We start from the raw sequence: 18814 nt of genomic DNA, 5'->3' as shown, positions 1-18814 counted from the left end.
CTGTGTGGATATACACGTGACAACAGAAAAGTCTTAAAAGCACCTAAGAATCCAGCAAAGTAAGTTAGAAATGGTGTGTGTGTGTGTGTGTGTGTGTGTGTGTGTGTGTGCGCGCGCACACACATAGGACAGAACACTTCTATACCACTGACTTCATGGAGGTCATGGTGTTGTGCGAAGACCCCCATTTATCACATTAGCTGAGTGAAGGAGGCAGGGTCCCAGACCAGAGACAAAAATGAAATGCACACACATAGGGAATCACTGGTGTGAAAAGCCAGCGGCTGTCTGAAAATGTCACTTAAATTTATGGGTGAGGGACAATATCTGCAGTTTTCTCTCTTCTGATTGTATTTGCTAAAATTCTTTATAATGAGTAGTTGTTATTTAATGCTGACAAATGAAATGACGTGAGCTCACCATGCCAGTGTATTAGCTGATGGGTGGGCCTATTTTTTAAACAGCCCAGTGGGAAGAGTTGGGTAGAAAGTGGCTGAGAGGCGGGTATCAGAAATCAGCTCTGTCCCCCACCCCTGGAGAACACATCTTGAGATCCCTTTTCTTTTTTTCTTTTCTCCAAAGGTCTCTTGCTAATGAGGATCTCTCTTTTAAGCAGAGTTAAACACTGAAAGCACCCTACCTACCATTTTCAGGTTCAGAGATGTCCATGGTGAGATTATTGCTCCACCCAGTGCCCTTATGTGTCTCTGGCTTCTAAGATGTTTGCACGCTGACATCTTCCATTGCTACCTTTTACAAATACCCCGAGACTCATGCTCCTCACCCTGCACTCCCCTAGCCCCAGGCTCCCAAACTTGGAAAGGCCGTATCATTGTCTGCAGTACTATTTTCTGTACGTGATTTACCCCGTGGGACAGCACCCCACTTGGAGATTTTCTGGGAGTCTTTTTCTTCCCAGCTCCTGCTTGCCTCACAGTAAACTGGCTCTAAAGTATAACTGATGGAGACACGTGTGTGGGATCTCCTTTGTTCCTCTTCTCTCTGGTCCCAGAGTCTGAGGTCCACATGGCTACATCGCTGTGCTGGGTGGGGTGTTCAGGTTCTTCAGCCACTGCTCTGCCCCAGTTCCTACCCCAGCCCTCTCCGGGAGCCTTCTGCCCCACCTCCCTGTCCCACCACCCTACCCCACCTATGCTGACCCTTCTCTGTATACTGTTTCCTTTCCTTTTCCCTGTCTCTCCTCTATCTCCAGTGCTGTCTCCCCAAGCCTTTCCTGAATCCTTCCACCCAAGACCTGCACCCCCGATCCTCTTCTTTAGTGATGTCCATTTATGGGAATCTGGGCTCTTTGTATTCTGGGAGACACTGATCTTGGTTTCCTCTATGCCCCACGGATGGGACATAATTTCGGCCCACGTTTGCTGAAGACCCAACAACCTCCCAGCGCTGCCAATGTCACAGGCAGAAGACCACGGGAATCCCGGGGCTTAATTCCAAAGCAGGAATGCTGTATTCTCAATGTAGGACACAGTGAGAGAACAGCCATATGACCTGAATGGCAGTTTTGTCTATAAAAAGTTTTGAAAATTGTTCTGTGCTTCTCAGATAATGAAAGTAAAAGGCAATAACCGAAACACTTTAAAGCCCATTCAGGACATGTCTGGGGAGACAGGAAAGACACACTGAAGTTCCCATGTGAGATTCCTAGACAAGGCAAGTTCTAGCCAGGAAATGGAGGCTACAGGGGGCTGGTGGTGGCTGGAAACACCCTGTTCAGAAATCCTAGACATTAGCTGACCTTGACAGCTGCTTTTCCAGTGGGCCACACAGTTTTGCTGCTGCTGTTTGATAGTTGTCGATGGTCTGAACCTGTATCTGAGATTCAGAGCTACAGAAAACCCAGTTCCCATGAAAGAGTCTCCATAATATGGCTGCCACTAGTGTCCCTTGCCCAGGCCCTGGGCTCAGATCAGAGCTTTAAACTTGGTTAGAAGAAGGGAGCAGCGTATGTGAAGTGACTGACCTCCCTTGAGAGGGACTGGCCCAATCAGCAGGGCACTCAGGGATTGAGCCAGGGCCTACCTTTCATGTACACACAAGGGCATAGAACGCTCCTGTCAAATTCTAATTCTTATTTGTGAACCTGAGTGGGATCTGGGCACAGAAGATCTATCTGAGATGCCTGGCCACTGCCCTGCTGCCAGCTCACTTAGCGTAGATCATGGAGGTGCCACTGCACTCGGCCAAGTTGTGGGCAAGCAGGGTCCTCTCCTCCAGGAGTTTCTGGGTGGGCCTCCTTCCATGCTGAGAGAACAGATATGCGCAGCTGTGCTGGTCCTGCCCTTCCTTTACCTCAGGTGACCCTGGAGGTGCTGGTGATGTTTTTGAGGGTAGAGGTGGGGTGCTCTGGCACCCCCAGATGGAGTCTGGTGCTGCTAAACACCCTGAGTGTTTAGTTCCACTCCACCATGGACACTTTTTTCAGTCAATAGCACTGAGGCTGAGAACCTCAGAGGAGCCAGTCATTCATCTTTCCGTGTGACTCTCATGTTCTGGGACATGTGTACAGGCCCTGACTCCTGGATCTCATCTTTGGCAACACTGGTCAAGATGGGTGTTGCCAAGTTTGAGACGACTGGACTAGAGCACTTTCATCCATCCTTGCAGGCTACTAAGCTCTTACGAGCTTTGCAGTGTATTTATCAAGGACACGAGCACTACGTGTGCACACCCCCCCCACACACACTCAAAATTTAGGAGAAATTTAGGCCAGTCTGGAAAGACCATCTATCGCAGTGGTTCTCAACCCTCCTAGTGCTGAAACCCTTTAATCCGGTTCCTCATATTGTGATGGGCCCAACCGTAACATCATTTCATTGCTGCTTCATATCCGCAATTTGGCAGCTCTTATGAATTGTAACATAAATAGTTGTGGAGACAGAGGTTTGCCAAAGGGGTCATGACCCATAGGCTGAGAACTACTGACTTAGAGTGTCCACTTGACAGCAATGGAAGCTAGGTAGCCACCTTCATGTCAGTACTCTCCTGTGGCTTGAGTGTAGAGGGGAGAGTTTATTCTTTCCAGATTGCATTTCTGACTTGGTCAACTGGGAGCAGCCAGCAGAGCCATGTGGAGACCGTGGAGCCTGACTGGGGACTGTGCTATTGGCGGCACACAAAGCCACGTGCCTTTGCATCTCTGAGTAGGAATACTGACTTTAGTGACATCCCAGCACCCTGCAGGGTGCTGACAGTAAAGACCACAGGATCAAGAAGCATTAGAAATGTGCATGTGGGGCCAGGGAGACGTCCTGGTGATAAACCACATGCTACACAAGCACAAGGACCTGGCTTAGCCCCCCCCTAGAACCCATGTAAAAAATCCAGGAGTGGGGGAGTGTGCTTATAATGAACTAGAATCTGGGAGGCCGCACTAGGAAGCTTGGAGCCTAGTCGAATCATTGAGCTCCTGTTTTCATAGAGCTTCTGTCTCTTAAAAATAAGGAGGGTTGAAAAGGTACTTGACTGCTGTCACACACAGACATACACACAGACACACACTCACACACACAGGCACACACACTCATATACGCACATACATACACTCACACATACTCATACATATACTTTCTCACACACATATACACCAGTTACACATACTCACACACACACACACACACACACACTCACTGTGTATATATATATATCAACATAGTTAAAATGATTGTGTCTGTCTTACGACAGTTATATTTATCTTTATACCATCCTGGAGAGTATTAAACTTCCTATCAGGTAAACTCCCAAGAAAGAGAAATTTGACTATGCCTTCAATCCCAGTACTTCGGAGGTAAGGTGGATCTCTTAGTTCAAGGCTAGCTTGGTCTAACAAGTGAGTTCCAGGACAGCCAAGGCCATACAGAGAAATCCTGTCTCAAAGACAAACAAACAAACAAACAAACAAAAACCCTCAAAAAAGAAAGTGAAATATGTTCATGGTTGGCCTTCTAGGAAATTTAAGGAAACACTCAAATTCTACTCCATACCTACCCAAGAAAGCATCTCATGCCCCAGTTCACAATGCAGAACCCACTGAGCATGTTCAAGAAAAAACCATCATCTGAAAATGTAACAACCAAAACTTTGTTGCTTCATGGCCCTTTAGCCAACCAGCAGCACAACTATGGGGAGTGCCAGGACAGACCTCCGAGAGCCCAGAGAAACCCAACATCACGCAGTCCTGACCGATGACACGTCTGTTACAGGGCGAAGATGGGACTACTGGAACTGTCGCCTTTGTAGAAAAGGAGCTACAGCATTCGTAGCTGATGAATTAGCAGGTAGCTCTCCCTGCAAAGCCTTTGTAGAAAAGGAGCTACAGCATTTGTAGCTGATGAATTAGCAGGTAGCTCTCCCTGCAAAGCCTTTGTAGAAAAGGAGTTACAGCATTCGTAGCTGATGAATTAGCAGGTAGCTCTCCCTGCAAAACCCAGCGAAGGGCTTCTACACTCTAGCAGGGAGGCAGGAGCGGTGACCTTTCTTGAGTGGCAGCTTTCAGGCCTGTACTGCGAGGCTGTGTGCCAGTGACGTGGGCTGGGCCGTGACACCTGTGTAGAGAAGTCGGGATGATGTCTACTTGGTGCCAGTAATGCAGTGCCAGAGGGCATCCTGACTGGCTCTGGCCTCAGCCAGAGCATCCGAAGAGAGCTCCTTCTCATTGCAGAGGTAAAGTACACATTACTTCAGCCCCCATATTTCCCTGTAAAACCTTCTTGAAAGTAAATCCAAATATATGTATTTTTAACTGCTAGAAAGTCCACTGTATCACAATGACTGTTAAAATCATTGGTGATCCACACCTGAGTGCTTTTAACCCACCTGTGACCACAGATACCATCCCACTGACAACCATGGACCCAGATGAGGGCTCTGGAGATACATAGACCCTTACAGGTTTACACAACAGGTCCACATAAATGCCACACACATCACACGTGGTAACGATGCTGTTGGTTTCAGGAAACGTTTTTTGAGGGCAGTCCTGGCAGGGCTTTGGACTTTTGCTTTGAAGCAATCTAATATGTTTATTTTTTGGATGTCTTGAGCTAATTACTGTAATTGTCCAGCATTCTGTAAACAACACACATTGTGCAACATCTAAGACTCACCTCCACACAGTCACAATGGCAGCATCAGGACGGATGCTGAGCAATGACAATAGCATCCCTCAAGCAGGTCAGATCTGCCCACCATCTTCAGGGAGGGAGGCTGCAATCACCTCCCTCCCAGTGCTATAAGAAGTAACGATATTGACCTTTGTACAGGCATGAGATGACGTGATCTTGTTGCCTTGGGGAACTTATTCTCCTCCATCTCTGCTGCTCTATGGTACTGTTAAGCACTCAGGAGAGCAGCCATTATCTCACGGTCACCTAATGCCTCTCTTGGTCCCTGTCCTCAGAGAGCAGGGAGAACAGATACCACAGCAACCTGGAGCTGGGTTGTGCTTCTTCAGAGACAGATTTGAAGCTACTACATGCATATTTATGAAGTTCAAATATGAAAAAGAAACTTCCACCTATACTCCACATGAGATACCTGTACACACACCCACACCCCACACTGTAGCTCCGGAAGGACACCCTCTCCACACACAGCATACTTCCACTTGGGCACCCCACACTGATCCTCATACATGCGGTGTGCCTCCATTTGAAACACTAGCATCCCTAACACACATGGAACACCTCTGCACACAGTGTGACCACACATGGGGCACATGCTTACTCATGGCATACCTTCATATTGTGTTAGCCAAGGTCTGTTAGCCAAGGAGAGTTGAATCGACCCCTTTTATTGGGAAGAAAACTTGAATGACGTGAACAAGTTGCCTCATTATCCCTTCCTTACGATGGCCATGCGTCCTAGCTTTCCAGGCCTTTGTAACTATCAATCTATAGCCAGTATCCAGGAGCTCATTTCTCAAGATAAACCATCAGTCATTTGTGAGCCAATAAGGAGGTTTAAAATCTGGTGTTCTGTGGTGTGGAGCACAAATATATAATCAATGCAGAACATATTCTGAATGGCAGGCATCACCCAGCGTTCTATCTGGATGTGCACACCACGCTTTGAGTCACAGCGCTGTCTTAATTAGATCTTTAAGTATAGCAGCATAAAAGGAATTACAGTAATCAAGCCCGAGACTGCCTAGATGAGAGGAGGAACCGGAGAAACCAAACTTTGAAGGAAAAAAAAAGATTTGACATAAAAGATTATAGGCATTTTGACACTTTAATTAATGTTAGTCTCAAAACCTAAGTATAAATCAACCAAGACAGTGAAATCACTTCCCACAGCCACTTACACAATGGTCTCCCTAAAGTTTCAAAACAATTATGTGGCCACCCAAGTTCTGGGGCCACATTGAGGGTTAGCAGCTAAGTTGCCTGTTTAGAATGTGCTAATTAGTAAGAAATTATAGTGTAACCGGTACTTAGCATATCCCAGACAGGGAAATGAAGTGATGACAGCTGCTCTACTGTTGAGACACTTCCTGTTTTCGTTTTAACTATTTGCAAATCATACCACGCATTAAGTCCTTGCATGAGATGTGAAGAACCAAACAATTTCTTTTTAATATATAGGATCTACAAAAGGCCAGGTGACCCAGAGGGAACATCATTAGCATTGGTGGCCTACAGGGAACTTTGTAATGACGCCATTGCAAGGCAGAAGTTAAAACACGCAAACCACGTATGCTATTTCTCTCCCAAACCTACTGTTCGGTATGATGCAACTTTTGCCCAGTTTCTTAAGAGTGGGAGCTTTGGCTCAGGCCTGGTGGCTCATGCTGGGATCTCAGCCTGCCAGAATCAATGGGAGGATCATGAGTTAGAGACGAGGCTGGGTTACACAGTGAGGCTGTCTCAGAGAACTGAGGATGTCGTACAGCGGTAAGTCATGTGGAAGGTGTTGGGGTGCTCAGTGCTCACAAACACCTTAAAATTACATGGGAACACTTGAAAAAAAGTCCAGCTGAAACCCATAGATTAATAACTGCGATACTTTATGCCAAAGCAGGGGTGGGAGGGACATGGATTAACGTGTCGGTGACAAGGCTTGAGCTGTGCATTGGAGAGCCCTGTCATTTGTCTCACAGTGTCTATCTGTGTGCACACACATCCACAGACACTGGTTTCACTCCGCCTCTTAATATGAATGGTGTGTCTACTGCATTGATTTTGGAATTGTAATTTCTCATTGGGGTTTGAGGGAAGGCTAATTCTGCGTGACACTCTGATGACATAGGTTTACAGGTGCGATTGACCTACTGAGGTAAATATATCTAGCTATCAATGACTCTTAATTAAGGAAGAGATGACGCTCCATAAAGAATTCATGAACAGGAAAGCAAATGCTTCTTGCGGGGCAGATGGCGAACATCTGACTTATTGATGTTTCAGAGTAAAATTAACATATACTAAATAAAAGTCTGCTTGGAGGCCCCGAGCCCACACCATAAACTGCACTGTCATAATTTCAAGGTGAATAGAAGGAAAAGGAAGATAGAGGTATTGATCCCCCTACCTCATTGAGACTGCCTGGGCAGACAGCCGACGTCAGCTGCGGCAACAAATCAGTGTCCTTGAGTGCAGCCCTCTGAGAACCTTCAAGGCCTAGGTGAATCAATAAATGCCATCACTATGAGCCGGCCAAGCATGGCTGTCCTGTGGCATAGAAGCACACAGCTGTTGAGAGAATGAGGCTGTGGGTGTTGGAGGGCGGCCGATTTATCTAGATGCCCCAGGCATCACACTTCACTGTGAAAGGTGAAGGGTCATGGAGCTCTTGCTGCATCCCACATCAGCTAAGACAAACTCCATGCAGACCTGGGCCATCCTCACAAAGCATGTTTTCTGTACGCCCAGCTGTTCCTTGGCAACAGAAGTTCATATACTTCATGTTCTCCGCTCACAATGGCATCGTGAAGCCATTGCACGGAGCTTCTCATGGGGCGGACAGGTGCATGGCACTTCTTGCTCTCTAGGAAGTCCAGCTCCTCCCCAGCCCAGGCAGAGGGTGCCTGGACTGAAAAGGGGACTTCTGGAGACAGTGACTCATCAAGGCCCTGCTTGGGTATGGTGCCTGGAGGCATGATGTATGGGCCAAAGTGGCAATCTGCTGTGTAATCAGAGGGGCTCTCAGAGCTGTTTGCCAGCTGGCTCTCGTTATGTCGCAAATGCTATTCTTTATTTAAGAAAATCTGCCTATAACTCCAGGGGCTACAGAAACGCAGATGCAAATTTCATAATTAACTACAAAGACTTTTTACAGAGGCCTACCCATGGGAGTAGCCTACCGTGCACAAGTCCCAACATACAAGGGAAGCCTACTATATGCTGGGTGCTACAGATGGGATAGGACATGATATTCCTCCTCTCTTCTCTTCCCTTCTCTTTCCTCGCCTCACCTCTCCATTCAGAATACTCATCCATAACACCCCCAGTACCTGCAGGCTATGCAAGTCTACATAGAAACAGAGAAACCTATTCATTCATTCATTCATTCATTCATTCATTCACACATTCATTTATTCACCATTTCATTAAATAAATCTATAAAACTGTAGCATATCTCTAATATGTCACACACTATTCTAGGTACCGTGAATTCAACTGCAAGAAACACCCCTGCCTCACACTGCTCTTATTCTAGTAGAGGAGAGAGAAGGTTAATAAAGTGGGTTGGTGAACTTTCCGTCATACGGTGAAGGACACACCGGAGAGTCCAGATGCTACTGCACCAAACCCTTGGCAGGAACAGGGCATGTGGGACCTTGCTGGCTTCTCTGCTAAGTGAGGGTCTGATTTACTGTCCAGTAAGTTCCAGATTAATAGGATTATTAAGAAAGAAAGACACATGGTTTCCCCAGTTCCACATCTACATGACCTGTATAGCCATGCTGGCTTCATGCCATGGCTTTATTAAGAGTTATGTTCCCTAGGAAGTTTAGGGACTAATACACATCTGGCCAGAAGTGGTACTAGCATATTTTGAGGTAGTCACATGCTGAATAGTATCTCATCTTTTTGCCTTCTTACATAACAAGTTTACTTCTCACAAGCAGCAACCCAGACAGGGAATGGTAACAGAACTCTTTCTAAAGCTTGGATTTGTCTTGCAAAGCAAGCATGCTTCACGTTATCTGACATCAAAGAGGCTTCATTTTTTAGGAATTCTGTGCATGTATCAGTGGCGATGGAGAAGAAAGCCAGCTATCTAAGCAGCTGTGGCCAGGCAGGGGCTCCAAAGGCTTGCAGCATCCGAAGGCTTGTTCATCCTAGAGACTACCAGCCTCCTTTCGATGCGCCTACAACCGGGCACAGTGTGATGGCATTCCTATGCTGTATTCACCAGGCATAGCTGGAATTGGCTGTCCTGAATGACCCAGGAAAGCCAGAGATCCTATCAGGTCCTAATCTGGTAGCCCTCTGAATGATCTGTGGGTTCTGGACATCCATGAGAACGTAGCCACATGTGGATTTGAGGAGCCTCTGGTGAGATGGCCCACAGGAATAACAGGAACATGACTTTAGTCATACTATTTTTTCCTCAGAAACTCTGGCTTCACCACTGGCATGACCTTAAAAATGTTCCAAGACTGTATGATCCCAAAAGTTTGTGAGGGGATTTTTTTCATGTATGCACAATCTAAGGCACCAGAAATAGGTCTCACAGCCTTGCTGGTCTGCCCTGGGAATCTTTCCAAAAGCAGCCAGGGTTGCATGGTAATGACGACCATGTTGCTAAGTCCCAACAGCAAAGATGAGAAGTCCTTGATAATACTCATAAATGTAGCCCTGGTTCACTGGCTTAGACTTTCTATTGCTGTGATAAATTCCCATGACCAAAAGTAACTTGGGGAGAAAAGGGTTCATTCCGTTTTACAGCTTGTAGTCCATCATCCAGAGAAGTCAGGACAGGAACTCCAGGCAGGAACTGATGTAGATACCATGGAGGGGATGATGCTTACTGCTTCCCAAAGCTTGCTCAGCCTGTTTTCTTATATGCACCAGAACCACCAGCTAAGGGAGCACTACCCACAGTGATCTGGGCCCTCCTACATCAATCACCAATCAAGAAAATGCAGCATAGCCTTGCTCACAGGTCAACACAGTGAGGTGCCCTCTCCCCAGATGACTCTATCGTGCCAAGTGGACACAAAAGTTGTCACTACATTTACTAAAAGGAGCTGAGAGATAATACTTGTGTTCTTACAGTTAAACTCCAAGATCTCAGCTCATCCTAAAAATATGCATAATAGGAGCCGTGGCCACTCTATGAGTCCTAGAACAATTGCTAACAATTGACTTTAATTAGAAGGACGCATTGAATGTCAGCTAGCCAGCATTTATATAGTTGTTTCTGAAGGTAATGATTATTGATACATTTGTACCTGTCTGCAGCTACCAAATCTCTCTCAAATCTCATTTGGTTTCCTTTCATTCCACAGTGCATCCTTACAATATCTTATGGACATTAGGTACCAAGTAAACATTTGTAAATATGATTCAATCGACTTTATGATTGATTAGAATGACAGTGAAGTAGTGACCTGCTATAAATCAACACAACAAAAAAGAAAATGTCAGCTTTGGCTAGGGAAAGCATATGCTGGCATTTATAGAACCAGATGAGCAAGCCTGCTCATTTTTATGGGTTGGGGCTTCCCCTGGATCTCAGTGCCCTCGTGGGTACCTGTATCACTTTAGATGTTCTTTATCATGGCCGCGACAGCACTAATACAATTGATCAGTTTGTTTTTCTTTATTGCCTTTTCCCCTTGGCACCAAGTACATAAATAGATGGATAAACAGAGGTGTGAATATTCTTAGGGATGATCCCCTGGGGTTTTTCAAAGCTTCCCTAGCGCTTGCGTTGAAAAGACCCAGTGTGCTACTCTGACGTGACTAGGTCAGGGTAAATCTGATGGCACCTCTTGAGTTAACAAGCTCTGCCTCTGTGTGCCACAGACACTCCTTTAAGCATCATCATTTTCTTTCTTTGCTTTACCATCACCTTCTTTGTCATCTGGAAATATCCAGAGTGGCACGCATTTTACAGTCTGACTCCTAAAGCTATTCACCAAGTCACCATGCATTGCTCAGCATTCTGTGCATCTGGCGTTTCAAAGGCATTGAAAGACTAATTTCAGAGTAATCAGTCTCATTCAGCTCCTGCATCAATCTTGGAAACATTAAGTTGGCTTGAGAGAATGTCTTAGCTCAGTACCCAGGCTGCCATCAATAACCGCCGATACTCACAGCGTCAGGTCTGAGCATTCTGATGGCTGTCAAACGCAAGAGGAAGTTATTAAGGGGTTTTGTTACATTAATTTTTTTTTATTGAGACATCAACAACCTTCTTGCTTTGGTCTCTCATGAGATGGGATTATAGTCATGTGTCATCACATGCAGCTTAAAAATGCTTTTGAATCATATGTTTAAATTTTAAACAAACATCTTTTTTTTTTTAAAAAAAAAAGCAGTCCAGTCAAATTAACTTTAGACTGATAAATAATTAGTACCTTTCTAGAGCATAATTGTGACATTTTGAAGGGTCCTAGGAAATGGTTTTGCAGCTAGGAGGCTACTGTGAAATCCGCATTAAAAAATCAACTCAAAACCAAGAGTTGGAATGGTTTCTGCTGTTCTGGGAAGGTCCCTGCCTTTGACCTTTATGCTTTTATAAGTGTCTGTGCAGTTGTACATATTTTCCTCAAAACCCTTCCCATGTCAAGTGGGCTCAGGGGCTCCTCTTCTGTGTGGTCTTTTTCTGGAAAAGATAATTCCAGGAAAATATCTGCCCTGGTGAAGATCACCTAGCCTTGGTGAGAATGCAAAATCACCAAGTGTGGGGGGGGGGAGGGGAGGAAGGTGCAGGGGGAGGAGTACAGAGGGAAGAGCATCTTTTGGACAGTGAAGCAGGATATGGAAGGCTCTGCAGTAGAGCTCCTGTCTCTGTCTTGATATGGCCCATGCAGACCCAGCAGACTCATAGAGTCTAATGCAGAAAGAGGCACAGAGATCCTAGGGAGGTTGGTGTGAACCAGTGGACTAGAACAGGAGGTCTCCTTAGACCTTGAGGCCTCATGGTCTTGGGGCTCCAGGTGATGATGTGGGGATGTGGCCATGCATTCCCCTGAGGTGACTGATGCTGAGTTTTTTCAGGCAGTCCTGAGGTTCAGAATTGGAACCAGGTTACTCAGAGATAATAGTCATGTGTCCTTTCTTGAACACTGTAATCTCAGAGGATAAAGTCATAGTCATTGCCAAGAAAGTATCTAAGGAGAACAGCACACCTTGAGGTCTGAGATAACCATGAAAGGGAGTGAGTCTAAATACTTGAACACAGGAGGACCACAGATAGTGTAAATCTTGGTATAAGTGTCAATACATGAAGATTTTCTAGACATATGGTTACTGCCTCATATGAATGTTGAGAGAAATTAATGTGCATCTGGATACCTCTAGATATTTGGCACAGTAATGCCCTGGTTAGTACTTTTGAGAGATGCTACCCACCTATAGGTGAGCCTGTAGTTGTGGGCTGGTCTGTCTTCCAGCCTGTGAACTCAGTATGGGTCAGTAATTAAAATGAGGCACACTTTTTTTTTGAAGTGGTTGTGTCATTTTGAATTTTCATCATTTTTAAAAAATTTTATTTTATTTTTATTAATTACAGTTTATTCACTTTGTATCCCAGCTGTAGCCCTTGCCCTATCCCTTCCCAATTCCACCCTCCCTCCCTCTTCTTCTCCTATACCCCTTCCCCAGTCTTCTGATAGGGGAGGTCCTCCTCCCCTTCCATCTGACCCTAGTCTATCAGGTCTCATCAGGACTGGCTTCTTTGAGACACATTTTTTAAGTGGCTTCATGGAACCTTGCAAATGGATGTTGCAGTGGTTTCTTCCCATCCCCAAGCTCCCAGAATAATGACTTATGAGATTCAAAATATATTTACAAATACCTAGTCCATATAGCTAGGCTCTTCTCTGACTAGCTCATAACTCAAAATAACCCATTCTACTAATCTCCATTTTGCCATGTGGCTGCTTAATCTCCTCATATGTTGCTGAGCAAATCTCCTGTGCCTGGCTCTATGCTGGATGTCCCACCTCCTATTTCCTGCCTCAGCTGTCGACCATTAGCTTTTTACTGACAGGTGATGCTTCCATACAGATAACAAGAGATTCCTTCTACAGGTGGTAGCTAGACCCAGAGCTGGTGGTATCTACATGGCCAGCTCACTATGGTATCATCACCAGAAGCCGAATACAGCCTTCCCACACCCAGGTATGTTATAGCTAGGAGCCTTGAGGCTGGGCCCACATATTACATGTCCAGTGCTGGAGGACCTTGAGATTACTTCACAGTGTCCTGGTCATTTTGGTACCCACCCCTTGACTTTACTGAGTCTACTCCTGTCCTTTAGATGCTTGACTAACCCTACAAAGGCTTCAAGATAGTGCTGGCATGAAGGAAAATCAGATTATACTGAAATATAATGATTGAAATGCTTAAATTTCTGTGACATGTATGTGAACATTAGTGTGGAAAATGAGGAAGTTGCTATGGGCTGAATATCTGTGTTCCACTAAATGTGCTGAAGTCCTCCCGAGGCAGGATCTAGGTCTCTGTAGGCAGTAAGGGAGAAGGACCCATAGTAAGGCTAGAACTGTAAAGTACTTACATACACTGCAATGAGAACACAGGCTGGAGTTGGAGGAAGGTTAAGGGCTAAAACAGCAGAATCTTAAGCACTGATGGAGATGAATGGGGGAAGATAGGTATTAGCTAACCAAACTAGACAGGAGGATAGGCTCTGGGCCAGTGATGACAGGCCAGCTGGCTCCCTGAAGGCCTTGACAAACACATGGTCCTTTCATATATCCTTGCCTCTGAAGCAGGTGATTATGGCAGAATAAATTCTAAGTCAGGATGGCTTCTAATGATGCCCCTACCCAGGAGACCATCTCATAGTCAATGAGCTAAATATGAGGTGACCAAGGAAGGTCACAGCTACATCTTGGTGGCTGGGGTAGAATTAGGTGTCTGCCATGAGAAAGTTTCAAGCTGATCATGTAAACGTGAGGATACAGGGTTGCAAGGTTGGAGGGGAGCAATGCTGGCCAAGAAACTAACAGCTGAGCAGATGGTAAAAGTCAAAAGCTGGAGTTAAGAGGTAGACGGATGGGGGCTTCATCCACCCTACCTGGCTGGGAAGTAAATAAAGAGCATATTGTAATTTCTCTGGTTGGGCCGGAAAAGTGGTCATAGAACATGTGGGCTCTTCATTTCTTTGGCCCATGATAGCCCGAAGAATTAATCAATCTCAATAGAGTATGTCAGCCTCTGTCAAGTTTCTGCCTTTGCCCCATAAAACCCCTAGGCATAGGAAATTCAATGTTGTCATTTTTTTCCGTCTTGGAAATAACCCCTGCCCCTTTAGAGTTTCTCTCCCTTCCCCTCAATTTCTCACCTTTCCACCACAGTTTCCCCTCCCTCTCCTCCTCCCATCCTTCTTCCACCCCATCCACTCCTCAGTTTCTCTTCAGAAAAGCTCAGGCCTCCCATGGCTATCAAGCAGCCATGGCATGCCACATTGCAGTAAGATTAGGCACCTCCTTTCCTGACAAGGAGAAGAGGAGAAAGAGGAGGAGAAGAAGGAGGAAGGGGTCCCAAATCCACAAAAATTCTTAACCAAACTTGCTTCTGCTTTTTGTACTGCCGTGATAGTCTACATTTAGTTTTCATCAGCTCAAGACAGCTGTGCCAGGCTGAATTTTGATATTCATGAGCATCTCCAGCATTGTAGGGCCTTGGGCAATATACAGCTGGGCCATGATTGCCACCCCCAGCCAGGTGATAGTATTAGAGGAGGGGCCTTTGAGGTGAAGTCAAGAGGCTGGAGCCCCACTGTGGGATTCAGTGTGCTTATTAAGGGGTCCCCTAGAGCTGCCTTGATTCCTCTGCCACTTGAGGCCACCCCGCCAAGGTGTGACCTATGAGCCAGTAAGCAGCTCCCACCAGGCGCTGATACTGATGCTCCCTGAGTTTTAGGACCTCTCCTCCAGAGCTGTGAGAAAGATGCACTGAGAGACCGTGTGACGATTCAGTGTCTGCCGTGACTCTGAAGCATGTGCACATCATCCGGATGGAGCTCTCTGAGTTCACTGCTGATGGGGATCCATAGGTGGAAGAAGCTCAGGTCAAGGTTATAGCCAGAAAATGAGACACGTACTTGTACCCTAGCTAAGCTTGGGTACTCTGTGGACCTGTGGACAGGGGTTGGGGTTCATATCTGGGACCATGCACTCCTGTAAGCATGGTACACTTTACTTAGCACTGCTGTAACCGCCAGTGTCGTGGTCTGGATTTGAAGTGCCCTCCAAATGGCTCATGTATTGAAAGCTTTGGTCCCTGTGCTGTTGTGTCATTGGACTACAAAGGAAGGCTCTGACCCACTCTGTGACCCAATGGAAAGATTTGCATTGAATGCGCTCTTAGGAGGTCGGGCCTGGCTGGAGGAGGTGGTTCACCCGAGGTGTGTCTTTGAAGGGCATATCTTGTTCTCAGACCTGGCTGCATCCTGTCCTCCATGCTCTGCTCTCCCTGCATCCTCTGCCAAGACATATGACTTTGTCACAAGCCACAAACCACGGAATCACGAAGCCTTGGCTGAATCCTGAAACCATGACCTAAAATAAACTTTCTCTTCTTTAAGTTTGCTTTCTCATAGCAACTAAACTTTGAAATAGAGCCAGGGACCTTCTTGGTAAGGGAAACAATCCCTGTGCATCCATTCTTTGGTTACAGGGACCCCTGGGCTCCTGTGGCGGTGTCAAATGAGCCACCGCTGACCCTCCTCAGTGGCTACTTCTCCGTGAGCCTCCAAGCCTCTGGCACTCTTATGTGATGGATGTAGATTTTCTCAGCTCACCCTGTCTCATCTTGTCCTTTATCAGTTTCTGAAGGTCATGCTAACTTGTAGCCCTGACAACAGGGCCTGCTTCGGGGACTGGAACTTAGACACAAGAAAGAGGCCAGGTCCCTGGTCCTAAGTGTATTTTTCTAAACTTCAAACACAGGGGAAGGATTTCAAAGACAACCCAGGCTACAATTCAGTACAAAGTTATGGAGGCATCTCAGGGTTCCCAGAAGTGCCCAGTGCTGGCAGCTTCTGAGAAGACCGAGTGGTAGACCACAGTAACCACAGAGATACCTTGAACATTCATGGGAACACAACGGACTGATCTCTGCATGAGGTCATCACTTTGGGTTTCTTAATTCGCCATGGACTTAAGCTTCAGCTGAGGGCAGAAGATGTGGTCTGTGCAGAAATATTGTGAGCAGGAGGAAAAGAGTTTCAGTGTGTGCCCTGACCCCACAGGATTTCAGTTTTTTCAGTCCTGCGTATATTTTTCCAAAAGAAAAATGGGTTCCCGCAGTCCAGATGACTTCAGACACATTCACCCAGTGCTTACAGGAACATTCTGTGTTAGGCAGATGACACCATCCGAACCCTGCCGTGTCTACGACCTGGAATCTGGAACTACACACACTAGGTGTGGCACAGATGTGGCCAAGCACAGGGTCTTAAGATAGGCCTTGGTGCTGGCTCACCTGGTGGGCCAATACCATTACCAGGGTACTACTTACAGGGATGGAATGGTGACAACAGAAACAGAGTTTAGGACTGCGAGGCTGGTGCTGCAAAAAGCAGGAGTCTTTCACTGGGTGAAAGGCAAGGAAGGATATTTTTAGATTCTCATTTGGGTCCTAGCAATGTCTAGCCATCACCGTTAGACCCAAGTTATATCTGGGAATCTACAGTGGTCACAGGACAGGTCTGTGACACAGGGATGTGGCCACATGCTACATCACTGAGTCTGAAAGGCACATGCCTGCTTGTTGAGGCTTCTGAAATCCCAGTGTCTCTTTGGTTCTGCAGCTGTGCAAGAGATGTGGGAGGATCCCAGACTGGCTTCATCTTGTAAAGATCTGTACTGTTCTATAGAGGACCTAAGCTGTCCAGGGCCTTTTAGCAATCTTCCCAACTTGCCATAATGCCAGAATCCAGTGGCAACCTTGTCTCCTGGGCTGTGATGAAAGCTCTGTGCTCCTTCTGGTAGCTTGGTACCCCCCCTTCTGCAAGTTCCCCGCTCTTGCAGATATCCTTCATGAGAGCCCTTCTCCATGCAAGGAGGCTAAAGTTCCCTCTTCTCCCAGCTTCTCTGCCTCTTCCTTGGGGCAGAGCCAATCTAGACTCCCACACTTGTCCCTATGCGCCAGGCCTGCCATGATGCGCTGCCAGAGGCTATTGCAGAGCGTCTTTCTGTGAATGTAAATGTTCGGTTCTAGGGGGTGGTTCTTAATACTTAGAAAGTAAGCTGGAACTTCAAAGCTTAGGAAGTTCCAGAAGCACAAGATTTATGAGAACCTTCTTTCCCTGGGCTAAATAAGCAGTGAGGACTGCTGGAGACAGGGGCTTCTCCTAAGAGATGAGCCGTTTGTGAGTCACCTTTTGTGACTTTTTTCCCTTGCCAGGGTAGGCTCCTCTGTGATGCATGTGTCTTTGAGCCCTTATCCATGCTCCTGTAAGTTAATACCTTAGCCATATTCCTCGTAAGCAACCCCAATAAACTCCCTGGTTCACTAAGCTAGGCTTGGATGGAAATCTTTCTTGGCCTGTCATCGGTGCCCTGTGTGGTGAAGTGACACAGCAGAGGTGCCTTAGCTTTCACAGATCCACACCTCTCTCTTTCGACTCGGCTCCCACTGGCTCTGTGGCGAGGGCACCAGCTGCATAGGCAGCACCTAAGCTGTTCCCACATCCTTGTTCCTGCATCCCTGTTCTTACAGCCTTGGCACACCCTAAAGAAATTCTGTTCTCAGGATGGAGTTGCTCCTTATGTGGCACCCTGTTTCTGGGCTTGGACACTATCATTCCTGTAGGGTAACTTTAAACTCACAGGGGTTGCAGTGGGCTAGCAAGGCCAGTCTTCCAGATGTATTTTTCTCTCCTGTTTCTCTCAGTGTCTGGTCTGTCACCATTTGGGGCTGCAGTTCCTACAACTGCATCTGACAACTGGCTGGTTCGTCTTCTTTGATGGCATCATCCATGTCACCTGCCCTGCAGCCCTTTCGAGTCTCACGGGGACAAAGCTCCAGGATAAAACTTCTTCAGCGTGTTCCAACTGTAACCAGCCACACGGGAGCCTCCTCTGGAGGCTGTTGTAGCTCCCCAATACTCCCCGGCTCTTGTGACTTTTACCTGTATGATTAGGTTTGGCAGTAATCTCTAGAACTTTTTGTAGCAGAGAAAGATCAGCCTTTTCACTTCTTTTGTGCCCATTGTCTCTAGCTGCATAAGAAACCATAGCTGTGGGCCATTTCTTCTCACACCAAGAACCATGCAGTCCAAAGTCAAAATGCCTTGGTTTGCTGTTTCTTCAACTTCCCACGTTGGCTTGCACATAACAGTTTCTGCCTATGTCCTCACTCAATCATTCCTCTGTGTGTCTGTATTCAAACCTTTTCTTCTTCTTATAAGGTAACAGTCCTACTGGACAAAGGCCACCCAGCTACCTCATATCTATGTGGCCCATATCTACATAGACACAAGCTGAGGGCCTGACAGAAATTCAACTCTGCATTTCTGGAAGATTCTACACATCCTGCAATGCTCTCTTCTGCTAGGGGCATCCATCAGGCTCTGAGCTGTGTGGGTGCTGATCCACAGCTCCCGAGCCCTTTTGCCATACTATTCCCTCCCTGCTCAGTACTTCTGT

General features: G+C 46.4%; 1 protein-coding gene and 1 long non-coding RNA gene across 6 annotated transcripts in view; one reads left to right on the top strand and one right to left on the bottom strand.

The window, feature by feature from the left end:
- Dlgap2 (DLG associated protein 2) overlaps positions 1 to 18814 on the bottom strand; it is a 715977-nt gene that overhangs the window by 30294 nt on the left and 666869 nt on the right. The gene's annotated exons all lie outside the window — the stretch shown is intronic.
- Positions 1 to 18814, top strand: part of LOC132653587 (uncharacterized) — a 32325-nt gene that overhangs the window by 3072 nt on the left and 10439 nt on the right. The window lies entirely within an intron of this gene.

Source organism: Meriones unguiculatus, chromosome 4 (genome assembly GCF_030254825.1).
Source record: "Meriones unguiculatus strain TT.TT164.6M chromosome 4, Bangor_MerUng_6.1, whole genome shotgun sequence".
NCBI lineage: Eukaryota > Metazoa > Chordata > Mammalia > Rodentia > Muridae > Meriones > Meriones unguiculatus.
Note: the sequence above shows the minus strand (reverse complement) of the source record. Positions and strands in the feature narration are given on the sequence as shown.